Source organism: Pleurodeles waltl, chromosome 2_2 (assembly GCF_031143425.1).
Source record: "Pleurodeles waltl isolate 20211129_DDA chromosome 2_2, aPleWal1.hap1.20221129, whole genome shotgun sequence".
Taxonomy (NCBI): Eukaryota; Metazoa; Chordata; class Amphibia; order Caudata; family Salamandridae; genus Pleurodeles; species Pleurodeles waltl.
Window position 1 is genome coordinate 863698025 of NC_090439.1, and position 15185 is coordinate 863713209.

Genomic DNA, 15185 nt, shown 5'->3' on the forward strand with positions numbered 1-15185 from the left:
TTACTTGTCAATAACTAACTCTGATGGAACATTATTAGGCATAACTCTATTTGGTTCCTTTGGCCAAGCAACAGCACTGTTACACTCAGACTACAGGTTACTAGGAAAACAATCTCAAACAACGCATTCAAGTCAGTTCAGAGTTTTTAGAAATTGTTGTTAATCTGTGCATTTCCTTGTACCACTTTTCAATCTTCTCTCACAATTTTTGAAATTTTATCCTAAAAACACTTCTCCCAAAGGAAACTCTGAAGCTGCTTCTGACACAGAATCACTAACAGACCCCCTCACTTTCTGTCCTGCCTGATGCACTTTCTTTTTAATAGTAACCTTCTTTCCCGCTTTTCTCTTTACTTCTTCAAATCCCTCCAGTCCTTTGTCTTCTCCATCGGATCTTTAATGTGTGCTTGTTAAGTTATCAAACCTATTTCTTTTATTTCATCATTAGTCAAATCCATTTTTGTAATTTCTTTGCACATTTCTTTTTCCACTGATGTCAACCTCACACTCATAAGGCAGTTCCTCAAGCCTATCATGTGCTTTATTTGCACACTGTTAGATCTTACAGCCTTAGGATGGTCTTCCACCCAACTTTTTGCCTGCCTCCCTCCCTCCATTTTTTTACCTAATTTTTGCTGGTTTTAGGACTCTGTGCTTCTTGGTGGGTAACCAATTTTATATTTATTTTTCTCTCCATATTGTTCAGGTATTTCGATCAAGGTAGTTCCACTATACGACCTGTTTTTCTTTGCTACACTTAGAGCAATACGGTTAAGAGCCCCCTCCGGGGGAGCCCCTCAGGCATTGCAGCACCGGCCTGATGAGGAGCTTTCCCGATGATGAAGCTAGTTATCCAATGTGATGCTTGAGGGTTCTCGCTCCTGTAGGATTAGGCTTTTTTCATTTGGAACAGTGTACTTGTACGTATTCTCTGTATGACAAGTGCACCATGTGCATTCTCTCCAGACCACCGCACACACAGGAAGATTAGGTGTGTCTGAGCACTCATCTGCATTCTGATGGCCAAATCAGTATACTTCTGTACCTGTGAAGACTCTGCCAGGAAGAAGGACTGCTGTGCTGCTTAAAGAACTGCTACTCTGCTGGATTGCTGCTTTGCTGGACTCTCGCCTTGCTGAACTGCCCTGTTGACTGCTGTTCCCCTGCCTGGGAGAAAAGGATTGGACCTGAATCACTTGAACACACAGTGACTCCAAGGGTTTGCCTCCTGTTTTCTGACATCTCAGGGACACAAAACACATCCAACAATCCTCCTACAGCCTGTGGACTCTGCCAGCTGTGAGTCCTGCGCTGCCAAGTGGAAGTGGCATTTTGTGGCTGCTCCTGTAAAGAACTGCACATCGACCTTGCAGTGTCGATCAGAACTGGTACTTAGCCTTTGTTGCCAAAGCTTCACTATTGTATCACCACTGTATCACCGCTGCTGTGAGGATCGAGGACACCACATCTCTGTCGACAACAATGTGCCGCTACTGCGAGAATTGGAGCTCTGTATTGCAAACTGCGTGATGCATCATTCCCTCTGCATGGCCTGGAATTAACACATTGCCTTCATTCTCCGGTTTGATGCCGATGCATTGCCTAACTGCTTTTGTCAATGTGTACCAAAAGTAAGCAATTCACAGCGCAGATTTTACAGGAACCAAACAATGAGAGCACAACTTTGTTGTGACGTCTCACCAATCCCAGTGCACCACCTCAGCTGACCAACCAATCAAAGTGCGACAACAATTGAGAAAACAATTGTACATCCTTTCTCAATGAACAGTCACACTAAATAAACAAAATAGATGTCTGCTCAACCCAAATAGGAGACAATTAGCAGGTTAAGATGAATCAAATCTCGCAAACAATAGAAACAAGACTAGCAATTCATGGCACTTGTTAATCACAGTTCGCGATAAAGCAGATTCCTGTCCAGCCTCAATCTACCTTAGCTAGTGTAGCTACTCCTGTGCACCAAGAAGCAAAAGACACCAACTTAGGTTAAACATGCAAACCCCTGCAAAGGAAAACATGTCAATTCAGAAAAAATCCTACTTGTGTGTATGTGGTGCTTTGCAGAACACACTACCTTCATACAGATAAGTTCAACAAGAGTATCTTGAGATCTTGGATTCCAACGAATCTCTTAACCAAACCAACCAGTAGTAAAAGACCAAACACCTTTTCAGAATGGATCACAAAGAACAATAGTATATAAAAATCACAGTGATCGAACCACCAATTGAATCTAAAATCAACAATGTGTAACTGAAAACTTTACATAAAGGATAACAATCCATCATACAGCACAAATCGCCAACCCTCAATAACACATCCCAACACTCTCAAACACAGGAATCATTCTGCCCTAATAATACTTACAATCCGAACCTTTCAGGAACTGCCCTGCAAGTCAGGTTCCCGGAAAAATGCACCAGGAAGGTCAATACCAGAAAATCCACTAACACTAGCGCTTGGAGCAAAAAATTTAATTTTAAAAGCAAAAAGGAGGTGCTCTTTAACCTGCAACCATCCTCTTCTACCAAAATGTTTGGGCGCGGGGGACCCTGCAATTCTGACACACCAAAATTTACCTTAATCGTTTGTCCATAATTAGATGAATCAGAGCCAGTGTTAAACCTTAATTTCATGAGGCAATGTATCCCCGAGTTAAGGCACACCCCAAAACACCAAAATAGCAGTAAAACTGTAAATTAGTTTAAAAAAAAAGGCCCACTCAATAACTGAGTTCAAGATCAGCGGAACAGATATGGGGTTTTACTACAAAATTCTAAATTAAAGTGATACAGATTCAATCCCATGCAGGCTATCCGCACATACTGCATTACAGAGAAGTGCAGACTCAAAAATATTCAAAATTCCAAGTGGGCAGCAAAATCAGAAGCGAAAGGGCAGCATCCCTAGCAGCATCTAAACCTTCAGGAAAGTCTTCTGGCTAACGCCCAAAATTAAGCGTTTTTGTACACTACAACTGAAGAATCACAGAACCACCGTAGTGTGAGAAAAAGTATTATTCCATCAGCAAATCAGAACCTAAGAAAGTTAAGCATAATAGTGCCTTAACATCTAAGCACTATCCCACTACATTAGTAATTATTCTTCCCATTCTAAGCTAAGGCCACCCGGAGATGGTAGAACAAACTAGATATATCAACAACAGCTAACTAATAATAAAATGAAAGAGTACAGTGGACTAACAGAAGGACCTTGAAACATAGTTACAGTTTGTGACTAAACATGGGACAATTCTTCGGAAAACAGAACGAACAACGACAGTTTAAATAAATGGAACATGGACTCTGTTTGAATGTGTGCTGCAGAAATAATAAACAGTGAGATGTGCAGGGGCGGGCAAGAGTGACATCCGGTTTTTGAATAATATGCCTGCGAGGCCTGAATTGAGGCCTGCTTAATACCATCAGGAAAACACACTTCTGCACAACATAAAAAAACCTTTTTAAAAGCAGTAGTGCTATGTCGGTGCTTACGTTTGTAATCAAGAATGACAATACATTTTGCATGTTGTTAATAATATACAAAAATATGAATGCACAAAAACCTTTACAGTATCATTACCGTTATTATTATTATTACAGACAACCTAAATGCCACGATTTTCCTTGTTTTTATCATGTGTCGTAGTAGGGAACTTTCCTGTATGCTGGAACACAGCATTTTCCCATGTGCTCAAGCACAGAGCCCTTTCCCTCTGACCTGGAGCCAGGACTGTGTGCCTTGTTTCAGCCACTTCACACATTTCTATGTCAATCGGGTTCTTTATGTATTTACAAAAGAATGTCTGACTGTTGTCAACTCTAAACACTTTTTAATTAAATATAGAGAAACACAGTATATACGTCACATGTTGTATGGCACAGTCACATGAAGCACCGAATGTATAGGTGCAGCGTAAGACTATGTGTACGAAATGACACTTTTATCTACAAGTGCAGAAGGTGCACTTTCTTGTGCAAGGAAGGGCACCCCTGATCATTTGATCTGGACTGAACTATCTACCTCAGATAAGAAATTGGCATGCGAGATTATCTACTAAAATGTCTGAACAATGTACAAATCATTAATCTCTGCTATGTGTGGGGAGTTTAAGGTGCTCCTTAACAATATGCGGAAGATGTCAGTCATTCAGGATAAAGACACTTGCTAAGTGGCCGCATGCAGGGATCGTGGTAAACTCCTTTTGTGTTCGAGCACGACAGCCATACCCGGATTATTGTTACTTCAAGTTCATAAAAATTAAGTTCAGGAATCATTGTTTGGGAAAGTTTACCACCCTCGACTTTTGTCACAAATGTTCTGCTACAGGTAAAAGTAAAACCTATAGCTGGTGTAGGCAACAACAAGCATCCGTCTTGCACATTATGTGTATGTTTATGTGTATATGTATCGACCCTGCACGGGTGCAGTCATGTAGGCAAGCAGTATTTGAATCTTTTAATGGGAGCAAAATCTGCCTTAATTTACAATTGAGAAAAAACTGCACTTCCAAATTTTTAGTTATTATAGCCCTTTAATCTTGAATAATAACAATTATTTCATGCAGTTTTTAACGTTTTGCTGTACACTTAATGGTTTTAATTAACAGTGTATGAATAAATGTGCTAGCTTGCTTGAACAGAAGATTCACTCCTATAAGGCAGTGCTTAATTTGTGCTTGTTGTTTCCGGTGCGGAGCACCAACACTTATTTTTGATGACCGGCACTTATTTTCCTGCATCAAGCATTTACTGCGAGTAAAAGATACATATGGGAAAGACGGAGGAAGAGAAAAACGAAAAAGCGTCAGAATAGGAGAAAGCAGAAAGCTTCAAGAGTGGGCTGAAGGGGCAGGAAGTGGCTTTAACTGGATTGAAGAGGCCCGAGATGGCTTCAGGATTACACTGCCTCAGTATTCTTCGCACACATAATTGCAGCAGCCACATGTTTAAGAGGAGGACTTTGGGCACTGCCACGTTTTTATTTACAAATTAAGCACTGCTATAAGGGCAAAAGCAAATGTGTTTTCAGGGGGTAAGGTGGAGGGTATATGATTGTGGATATGTCCTTCCTTAACCCTTTGTAGGTTTACTATTGACTGGTCCCTCTACAGGCAAATGAAGAGAAAGTACTAGCAGCAAGTACAGGACATCGGAGGGCCACCCTTCATATTTGGCAACATCCTATTTGGTTAGAGGACACTGACCAGACTCCTTTTGTCTTTGTAGTATGAATGGACAAGCAGTGAACCAAGACTAGTGGCCTTTGCAGGCCTAGCTGCAGTAATGCCATAACTGCAACAGGTATGCCAAGACTCTGATCTTGTCCTTACTATTAAACAGGAATCAGGCTACACCTTACCAAGGAGACCTCACTAGGCTGAAATTGAACTGGGGTTACTTGTGTTCCAGTTCAGAGGGGACCTCTTCTGGTAGTTTAAACTAGAATGTTCCTATTGACTTGCACATGGCTAATCTTCGTCTGAAGTGTCATAGTGGAAGACAAAATATAGACTGGAATGCAGTCCCAGGTGATTGCCAGAGGCTGAGACTTTTGCAAGCGTTTCACACATCAGCTTTGATTCTTCCTCATGACATGGCATAGCATAACTAAATATAATATACCAATATTCACTATTGAGTCATCTTGTATTCATTGCACTTGCTACCTTTTCTCCTTGGGTATAATTATAGATGTTGGTATTCACAATAATGGGCTTTTTTTGGACCCAGTACTATTTTCAATATCTTCAGTTTGTTTTCCATCTGGATTCGCACAAAGATGCTGATCTAACAACACCCCTTCTCAACAACCAGAATTAATTTGGCCTGTAAATAAAATGTATGGTTCATGGAAACATTTAAGGCCTGATTTAGTTCTTGGCGGTGATGTTCCTGCTTGTCGGTTTTCTGTTGGAAAATCCGTCCGTCACCTTGGCGGTTCGCCCGCCCAATTTAGATGGTGGCAGGACCATAGGCAAAACACCACCTGAATCCCATTGACTCAGCCAAGAATCTCCAGCTGCCGCGATGGCAGCATTGGGAATAGGGACTGGTGGGGTACTCCAGCCACCTTTGTCACTGAGCAGATTTGGATGTGCCTTACCGCCAAGCAAACTGTGACGATCCAACCTTCACACCTGAGTTGGCAGATTGGAGGGGGAACGGGCACAAAGCCTAAATTTTTCCACATTTCCGCTTCCTTTTTGGAATGGACCTGACTGGACATCACCTGTCATCGCTGCTGTCATGGGACCACAGAAAAACATAACCCTGCTGTTTCCGTACTCTAAGGTAGGCATACTGCATGTACTGTGTACGTTGTGTGGACACTGCACATAAACTTGGGCTTCTGCAGAAATATACATGCCACAGGTATTTTTTCAAAGTACTTCTGTCATATATATGTCAGGAACACATTTGTGTCAGTGATTGATGGGAAGACACTGGTACAAGACACATATAGCACACATTCACAGTTGCTATTCTGGTGTCAGTATTCATTGCCAAATGAATGCTGGCATCACAGTAACAATGGATTCACATTTGTCACTATGTCTATGTGTGCCCATCGCAAGCAAATCTGTACCTGTGATATTGTGAGTCCAGTTGTGTATGTGAGTCAGTATGTGTATGTGTGTGTGTGTGTGAGATTAGATTGGCTGGTCAAGGTGAAGGGAGCTGGAGTGGGTGATGTGGTTGTGTCTGTATGTGTGCCACCTGCAGGTGGGTCTGATGTCTGTTGTGTGTTTTGGGGTGTGTGTTGTATTGCTGTGTGCAACAGTCAGGGGTGTGTTGCTGTTGTGTGGTGGTCACTGTTGTGATGTGTGCAATTGTGCTTTTGTGTGCGTTTGTGTAGATGGTGTGTTATTGTATTGGTTGTTGTGGCTGTGTTTTATGTATGTGTGTGTAGTATCAATGGTGCATGTATGTTGTGTCATGGATGTATGGCAATGCGTGTTTTTGGTATGTAGATGTTGTGTTGTGGTGTAATGGCAATGGATAATAGTGTGTATGTTTTGTGTTGTGCAGGTGGACACATATGGCTAAGGTACAGTGTATGTGTGTTACGTACCTGTATGCAATAGCTACTGCCATTGTACAATGCCCAATGGCTCCCGCGAAGGTCTTCCTCTGTCGGCAATCTGCTGCCAGTACACCACCTGCAGGACTGTAACATCCAAATAGGGTTGGGGGGAACCCGCCAACCTGACTGCTAGGTAGGGCACTCCATTGTGGCTGTCAGCGGGTCAGCCGCTATACATTAAATACGGTGGGCAGAACAGCATTGACTTGACAGTGTTTTTGAGTTTGCCGTCGTGCTGGATTGACGGTAATACCGCCAAGATCTAAATCATGCCCTTAGTCTTGGGCCCATATATTTGTGATAAATAAATAACTCACGTCAGCCACTAATCTGCACCCAGTTTCAGAAAATAATGTTACAACAGATAAACAATAAGAAAATTATCCCTCATCATAATTTTATACATAGGCTCACTGGTGCCGATTTGTGTGTAAAGTAAGTAGTACTCATGTAGTATTCTTGAACATACTCGTACAAGCCTTTGTTAATCTGTACAGCCCAAATTCCTATAAGTAAAAGCACAAAAAGAGCACAGTCCTTTCTTTTTTGTACTATTTGCATATGCCCATTCCCTCAAAATTAAATTTTTATTCCAATTATAGATGTTTTTGATCAAACTGACAGAGCTTGCAAGAGTATATAGAGGAGTACCTCAGGGCTACTACTGCACATTCAATGGATTTGTGAATGGGCCCCAGGAATGGATTGGGTATTTGCTAATCCTACTGAGTGATTCAGTACTGTTTTGATTTGAAAGGTGAACACATTATGGAAAGCTGGTCCCGAAGACTGGCATCTGCATACCTCACTCTCTTGTAAAATGGGCCTTTATAGCTCTTGTAAGGGCTTTCTGTTGGCCCTTTTTTTAGCCATTGCTCTTTTGTGTCATTCACATTTTGGTCCGCCATTACAGCACACAGTTCGGGACAGGATGTCAGCCCACTTTAACCTTTGGTTAACTTCACCGTGAGGGACTGCTTTGCTTTCTGCTTTTTCACATTCACACACAAAGAAGTTCCCTTCAGGGCCAGTGATTTATGTGTGTACTTTTTGAGACATAAAGTTGTTACCCGTTGTTTCCTAACAATAAAGTTTTTTACAAACACCATTTCAAAAATGCATTGACAAAGCCAAAAGACTGGAATATTTTTACCTTTAGCCATTTCTTAACAATAAAGGTTATGCATCCCTTGGACAGCAACGCACATGAAGACAGGACACATTGAAAGATGACAACTTCGGTTCTATTGGAAACGAGAGAATCTTTCTCTGGAAGATGCAAAGGGCTTCAAAGGGTCCAGTTGAATACTCTGTAATGTTCCGTTCATGCTAGGCCTGGCGTAAGCCCTCTCAGCTGCCCGGCAGTGCTTTCATGCGGTGGGCCTCTCCTCGGCCAGGCCTGGCTTTGTTCTTTTAAGTCAGTACTTTAACAAAACGTTGCGTTCTTTGTGCAAAGAATTTTCGCCCCATTAGATCACAAGTGCTTGCGGTTTCCCTTTCAGCGAAACTGCGTCATGTCCTGTCTCGTCCAAGAGCGTTCTTTTTTTGTTGGCATTTATGTTTCTCACAGGACATTCATAACTGTTGCCTTCTGCTGTTTTTACCGCATGGCTGCGCTGTAGGCGGGCACTCGAACCTAACACTTCACACTCCTGGCACTGCCAGTCATTAGCAGTGAGTTTACCAAGGCTTGCACCATCCAGGCGACTTTCTGCCCTTCCCAAGAGACAATTCAAGTAAGATCTTTAAATTCTAAACGTAGCTTGCATATACTACAGTCATTTCGACGTTTCCCTTGTACATGTTTTGATTCACTGATTCTCCGACGCTGCTTTCATTAAACTTTAATATAATGTGGCATCTCTCCCAAGCAACTATATGTTCTCCACATTTTAGCCACCTAGATACTGTTTTGTTTAACGGCGAGTGCTTGGCTGCTTCCCCAATAAAATAGTTTTATAAAAACCACGACAAAATAAGAATTGACAAAGCCAAATGTCTAGCAGCGAATGACAGACATATTGCCTTTGCCACTGCTTGTTCCCATTGTTGAGGCAGTACAAAATGAAAACACAAAAGGAGAAACTTTGAAGGGCATTTGCATTCTACAGAGACCTTGAACAATTTGTTGCTGGGGTATGTACTCTACTTTGTTACAAAAGCATTTTCTTGTTCAACAAATGGTTATGATTCTACGTAATTTCTCATATTTTGATTGGCCAGCAACATAACAGGATAGTTACATACTTTCTTTTAAAAATAAATATTGTTATTGTAGTAAAGGTGTATTTAATGGTGAGTGGTTTGTGTGGTTTATCTTAATTTTTGTTGAGGATTCAGAATGAAGGACCCCTATTTTATTACATTTTTTACATAAATAGTTGTAAAACATAAACTGTAGCACATCATTTTAATGAGAGACTGTGGTAAAGTCCTATGAGGACTTTTTAGAGGTTTTTTTAGAGTCATTGGAGTATTCTAAAACTGGGCACTGGACTGTGCAGTCCTATCATAGCCAAAATCCACAACATGCCAAAACCTTTCCTCGTGTTTGTCATAAAATAGGGAGATATCTGAGAGTTCACAATACCTAGAAATCATTTTCTCATTCCTTGTCCAAAGGCTGGTTAGTGAATACAGGCTCCAAAGGACACCGTTAATGTCACACACTCTGATGCATAGGAGAGCTTTGGAAGGCAGTGGCACCCCGTCCATTGTTAAACACTCTTACCAGGGAAGCAGAAACATAGGGTCAGATACCAAGCAATGTTTCAGCATGTAAGGGGCATTGATCCTCCGATTTTTACCCTCGTTTAACTTTGCCCATCTTGTTGAATTTGTATCAAATCTGTGATTACTGCACTGCGCTTCACTTGCTATCAGCCTGCCAAATTTAATGTACATTCATTAAACAGCACCAACGTTATTCGCATATTTCTGCCCTGCTTCGAACTTTGCCCATTCCCCTCTGGTGTACCTGCACAAGCCTTCTGATAGCCACAGATGACTAAACATATTAAACGCCTGCTAGACTTCAGGTGCATTTTTCAAAGGCTGCCAACCGGTATAAAATGCACTCTTTCTCGGTATTTACCTTTTAACAGCGCCTCCTCCTTGTCAGATCAGCACATTTTTTAAATATCTAGAGTAAACTAATCATGCTAAGCATATGTCAAATGCCATGCAAATTTGTCAAATGCCGCTATCAACAAACATCTTTTTAGTTGTCAAGATATGCCTATAATATATCATTTCTAAGCCCATGCAACACCTGTTTCAAATGCTAATATCTGAAAACCGCCTGAACAGGTTTCCACCAACAGAGCAAAGGCATTCCCCTGAGCGAGGAGCTACTTTCCTGCTAAGTTTGGTACGATTCCGTTCTGAGGGTCTTGCTGTACTGGAGAACAAAGTTTCCTCAGGGAATTAAAATGAAAAACACTCGTTTTTTGACTAACCCTGAGCGTTTCGGTATGAAAATTGACATTCTCAAACCTGGCCAGATCTATCTTTTTTAATGTTTTTTTGCAGGTGCATGAAACGGTGCCAAAGCAAACATAGCTTTTTCATTGGAAACTCAAGCTCAACCATAGTTACAGAGGCCCTACTACCGATGGTTTTTAAATATTTATATTTACGCTACATAAGGGGTAACTTTGTAGTATGGTTTAATATAGCTATTGTAGGGTTCAGCTTGCTATATAATCCACGAGGTCAACTGACAAGTGCTTGTATGTATGTGGATATATCTATATATATATATACTGTTCAAATACAAATATTGCCCCTGCAAAGGTTATAAACTTCACACTTTGCATATGTTTATATTTTTTGTAAACTTTGCTTGTAAGTGAAAAAAGTGTCTCAGAGACTGCTTTCTGGCAGTTCAGTGGTGGATGTACTGTAAGTGTTTTAAGCTTAATTGGGACAAGATAGAGATGTTGTTGATTTGCAATGACCAGTTAGCTTGGGCGAAGAGATAGCAGCAAGCCACCCTAGTGTATCTCACGCCCCCTGTTGACAGAGCTAAATGTCTAGGAGTATGCTTTGATAAGCAACTCTTTGTTGATATTGAGCTTCACAGTGTCTGTCATCCTGTGCTGTGTCTCTCTCCTCAGGGCACTCAGAAAGGTGTCACATTCCTTCCATCAGACAATTGGACTTCAATAGTTGGTGCTATGATTTCAGCATATTTAGACTAATAAATATCTATTCTGGCCTGCCAGAGGATCAGCTGATGAAGCCTCAGAGATTTAGAACATAACAATAAGGCTTGTTTGCAGACTTTGTAATTTTTCTGAGGCCTGTAGGTCCCTCCACAGGTTCTCGATCATACTAAGGGTTCTCTGCTTTGTACAGATTGGGTCTTTCATCAGATGTGTCCCCTCTTTCTGTCTAAGCTCATCACACCCTACTCCCTCTCCAGACTGCTTTGGTCTGATTCTCACCTCTTGCCAAAAACTCCTCATTTCAATAAACCCAATCTGGAGGGAGGGTGTTCAGAGTGCTGAACCCTTAGCTCTGGAACAAGCTCCCACTGCAGTTATGACAGCTTGCTGACTTTTTCTCATTTATGCAAGCCTTAAAGACCTATCTTTTCTACTAATCATCCGTGTTTGCGGCCTCTCAGGGACATGGCCTTGAGCTAATGGCATGAGGCAGCTTTCATTAAGCGCTCTGGCAAGGCTCCTCAAGTTTAAGCATTCTGTCCTCAAAACAGCCCTTACAGGCCCCAGAACAGCGTCCGAAATGAGAGAAAGGCAAGAGGGCTCCTAGTTGGAGTGGCGCCTTGCATTAGCAAAATTAGTCTGAGAAGGGGAAACATCAAAATTAGTCTGAGAAGGAGAAACATAATCCATTGAGATCCAAAATGGAACTGAACCAGCCCACTGAAGGAAATGCCGCTACCCACCTCACAGGACCAGAGGAAGACATGTTGGTCTGTAAGTTTTGGAACTTCTGGATGTTGGTGCCGATCAGCTGCAGACAATGAGGCAAAAAAAAAAACATAAACTCTGCTTCACCGAGAACTGAGAAAACAGAAGGGAAATGGGCTCCCCTGCACTGGTGACTATCTGAAGTGCGATGCAGAGAACATGGTGAGTGCAGCCGGATCATTGTGCAGAAGCTACAGGACTCACTCAAGTGCCGCTGTAGCTGGTTCCCCCCAAGGATGGTGCTCCACAAATCGGTGAGAGACGCCACTAAGAGGTGAGGCCTTGACATTGGAGGATAGCACAAGCACTATATGAGGCATTTGGGGCAATAACAGGGTGCATCACATGGAGCACATAAAGTAAGCACCCCTGGCATCAGCAGTGGGTGCAGAACATAAAACCTGCTTGCAAATGCACTAAGGTCCAGATCATTGAAGTAGTGCTCACTGACCAAAGTGAAAGTAAGGTACTTCAAAGGTGACCCCTGACTTGAGCATATGGGTTTCTCGAGGTGGAAATAGGAACTGCCCGACACAAGAAATCACCAAGGACAACTGCCAGCTAGTCAGTAGCAACAATGAATAAAAAGAACCTGAATCACGATGCCATGATCCCAGAAGCCGTCACAACAAGCACAACGAGAGAGAGCAAAGCAGCAGCAGCGGTGGGGCTGTGTGACAGGAGAGCTTCGTAAGGTATGTGGGAACCTCTGGAGAAGATTTTAAATGCAGAAATGGCCACAGCAATAACTACAAATGTGAACTCACACTGCAGACAATGACTTCAAGATTGACAGATTACATACTCTGAAGAGTGACTGCCTGAGCTGCTCACAGTGACACACATTAACTTTCCCTCTATGAATTCTGTTTCCAGGGGCTGGAAATAGCTGAAGACTTTTTAAAGGCTTTGGTGAGGCCTGCCGAGACCACGAGTAAAATAACTTATGATGTTACCCTCTCTTTACGAAATGCACCACGACCAAATATTGGGTGGTGGTTTGGACTTGAAAAACATTCTATAGTTTAATATGGATCAGGGTAACGTTCTTCCAGTTCTGGGGTTGGATTATTTGCAGAATTTGCCTAAAGTTGAGAGGGTTTCTAAAGAAAGCCCTTATTGCCCTTCTTTGCAGAATTGGAGAGGTCGAATAGGATCATAGCACACCAAATATAACACAGAGGAATGCCCCGGTACAGTCCATATTCCTTATGCTAGAAGGATTATCAATGCTTCCAAAAGTTATATAACATACTGTTTGGAGCTATGAAAAGGGGGTACATATAGCCTTTCTGCAAAACATGCACCTTACGAAGAAGGAAGAGAAAGCAATAAAGAAGTGCTGGAGAGTCCAATTGCATCATATAACATTTATCACCTATCGCAGGGATGACTTGGCAAGAGTATGACTAGGGGTTTCCCTTCTAAGTTACTAATTCTCTCTTAGACACTCATGAGTGCTATGTGATACTGAATGGTAGATTAAATGGAAGAAAGGTGTTTCCAGCCAATGTATACACCCCCAACTATGATCATGAAATAGTCTGTGGGGAAAGGTTAGCAGTAGTAGTGCGTTACACCACAGCGATTGGGGGAGACTTTTTAAAAATGTTTTTAACCTGGAGCTAGACAGATTCCCTGGCTATTTCTACAGTAGTCAGGACATCCCAGGTCTTAAAAGAATAGATGGTGTACTGGGGGTGACAGAATCATTGAGGGCATTTAACCCTGATAGTACGGAATACACATACCATTCCTTGATCCGTGATGTTCATGTGTGATTATATAAAACAATATGTACCATCAAGGCACGCCCTGGAGTTGTCCAAGTGTAGTATCTATGCAGAACTTTATTTTAAAAATCCAGTTATGGGGGTTGTATACAGCAAGTCTAATGATCAATGTTTTCATAAATATAATTTAATCAGTTGCATCTGACAAAATTACAGCTCCATGACCTGCAAGTAATATGTTCAAGCATCAAGCAAGAATAGCTGCTATACCTATTTTGAGCAAAGCTTACGCTGTAAAAGTACAGGAAGCTTAGAGGGAGCATTAGGGCTAAAAAGCAGCAGCAAGGTCATACAGTCATCTTTTCCTGGTACATAGGATCTTCCAGGATACCCACTCTAGAGTTAGAAATTAAGAACAGACCTTCTGGTACAAGGTGAAAGGGGCATGGTCTAGGTCAGAATCTTCCATGCCATAACCGTCGTTGAAGCCTATGCTCTTGGCCTGGGCCATGTGTACAGCGTGGATCACAGCTTTCTAAGGCTGTTAAGGTCATAGCTAGGGGTGGTGATGATATGGATGTGTAGGAGATTATACATCTTGTGGTCTTGGTGTTGGTACTGTCCTGTAGACAGTTCACCAAGAATATTGGAATTGTTCCACAGAATAGAACATAAATCATCCAAGAGTAAAGTGAAACTAAAAATGTAATTATACACAAACTGAACCCTCATGTTTAGGGTAGATAAAGCCATTGAAGCTTTCCAATAACGTACAGCAATAGGGAAGCTTACATTGAGCCATTTTACAACATAATTGGATCAGGCAGAGCATACTGCTGATTAGCAGATAAAAAAGAAAAAATAATATTAATACTCAGAACATACAGACAAGTACATATTTCATAAGATACCTGTGTATTTGTAAACCTAACACTCACCCTTTTAGGCATGTTGGTGCTAAATAGCAGATGTTTATTTTTACACAACTCAGTGGTGGTGCTCAGAAGGATGAAAGGCTAAATGGTCTTTGAACCTGTGGCCATAGGATTGAATACTCTACCCTGGAAATTAGTCCCTGATTCACCAGACTTGTTTATAAATCAAAGTTGAAAACCTGTTATAACATAACTCAAGTTAAGACTAAATCAATTGGAACATGTGGCCTACTTACAGTGTCAAATAAAAGTGTTATATATCAAATTAAGCATGATCTAATAGGAGGAAACTCCAGTTCAATTTCAGCCATCTATTTGAGGACAGATATTAGGCCCCTAGTCTCTATGCTATATGTTTATAAAGAATAGTTGAACAAAAGAAGACTTGTGGAGCCAACAGATCTTGGGGTTAACTAATGCCTGGCAGAATTCTTTCGATTTGGACAGATCATCCATTAGTCTGTAATCAGACC

General features: G+C 41.5%; 1 protein-coding gene across 2 annotated transcripts in view; it reads left to right on the plus strand.

Moving 5' to 3' along the window:
* CPQ (carboxypeptidase Q) overlaps nucleotides 1–15185 on the plus strand; it is a 1788882-nt gene that overhangs the window by 111297 nt on the left and 1662400 nt on the right. The window contains exon 1 of one of the 2 annotated variants that reach the window (XM_069220518.1): nucleotides 8750–8843. The exons of the other annotated variant lie outside the window; for it this stretch is intronic. The gene's annotated coding sequence lies outside the window, so the exon portion shown is untranslated. Of the gene's footprint in view, nucleotides 1–8749; nucleotides 8844–15185 lie in introns of those variants that run through there. 2 annotated transcript variants of the gene reach the window in all.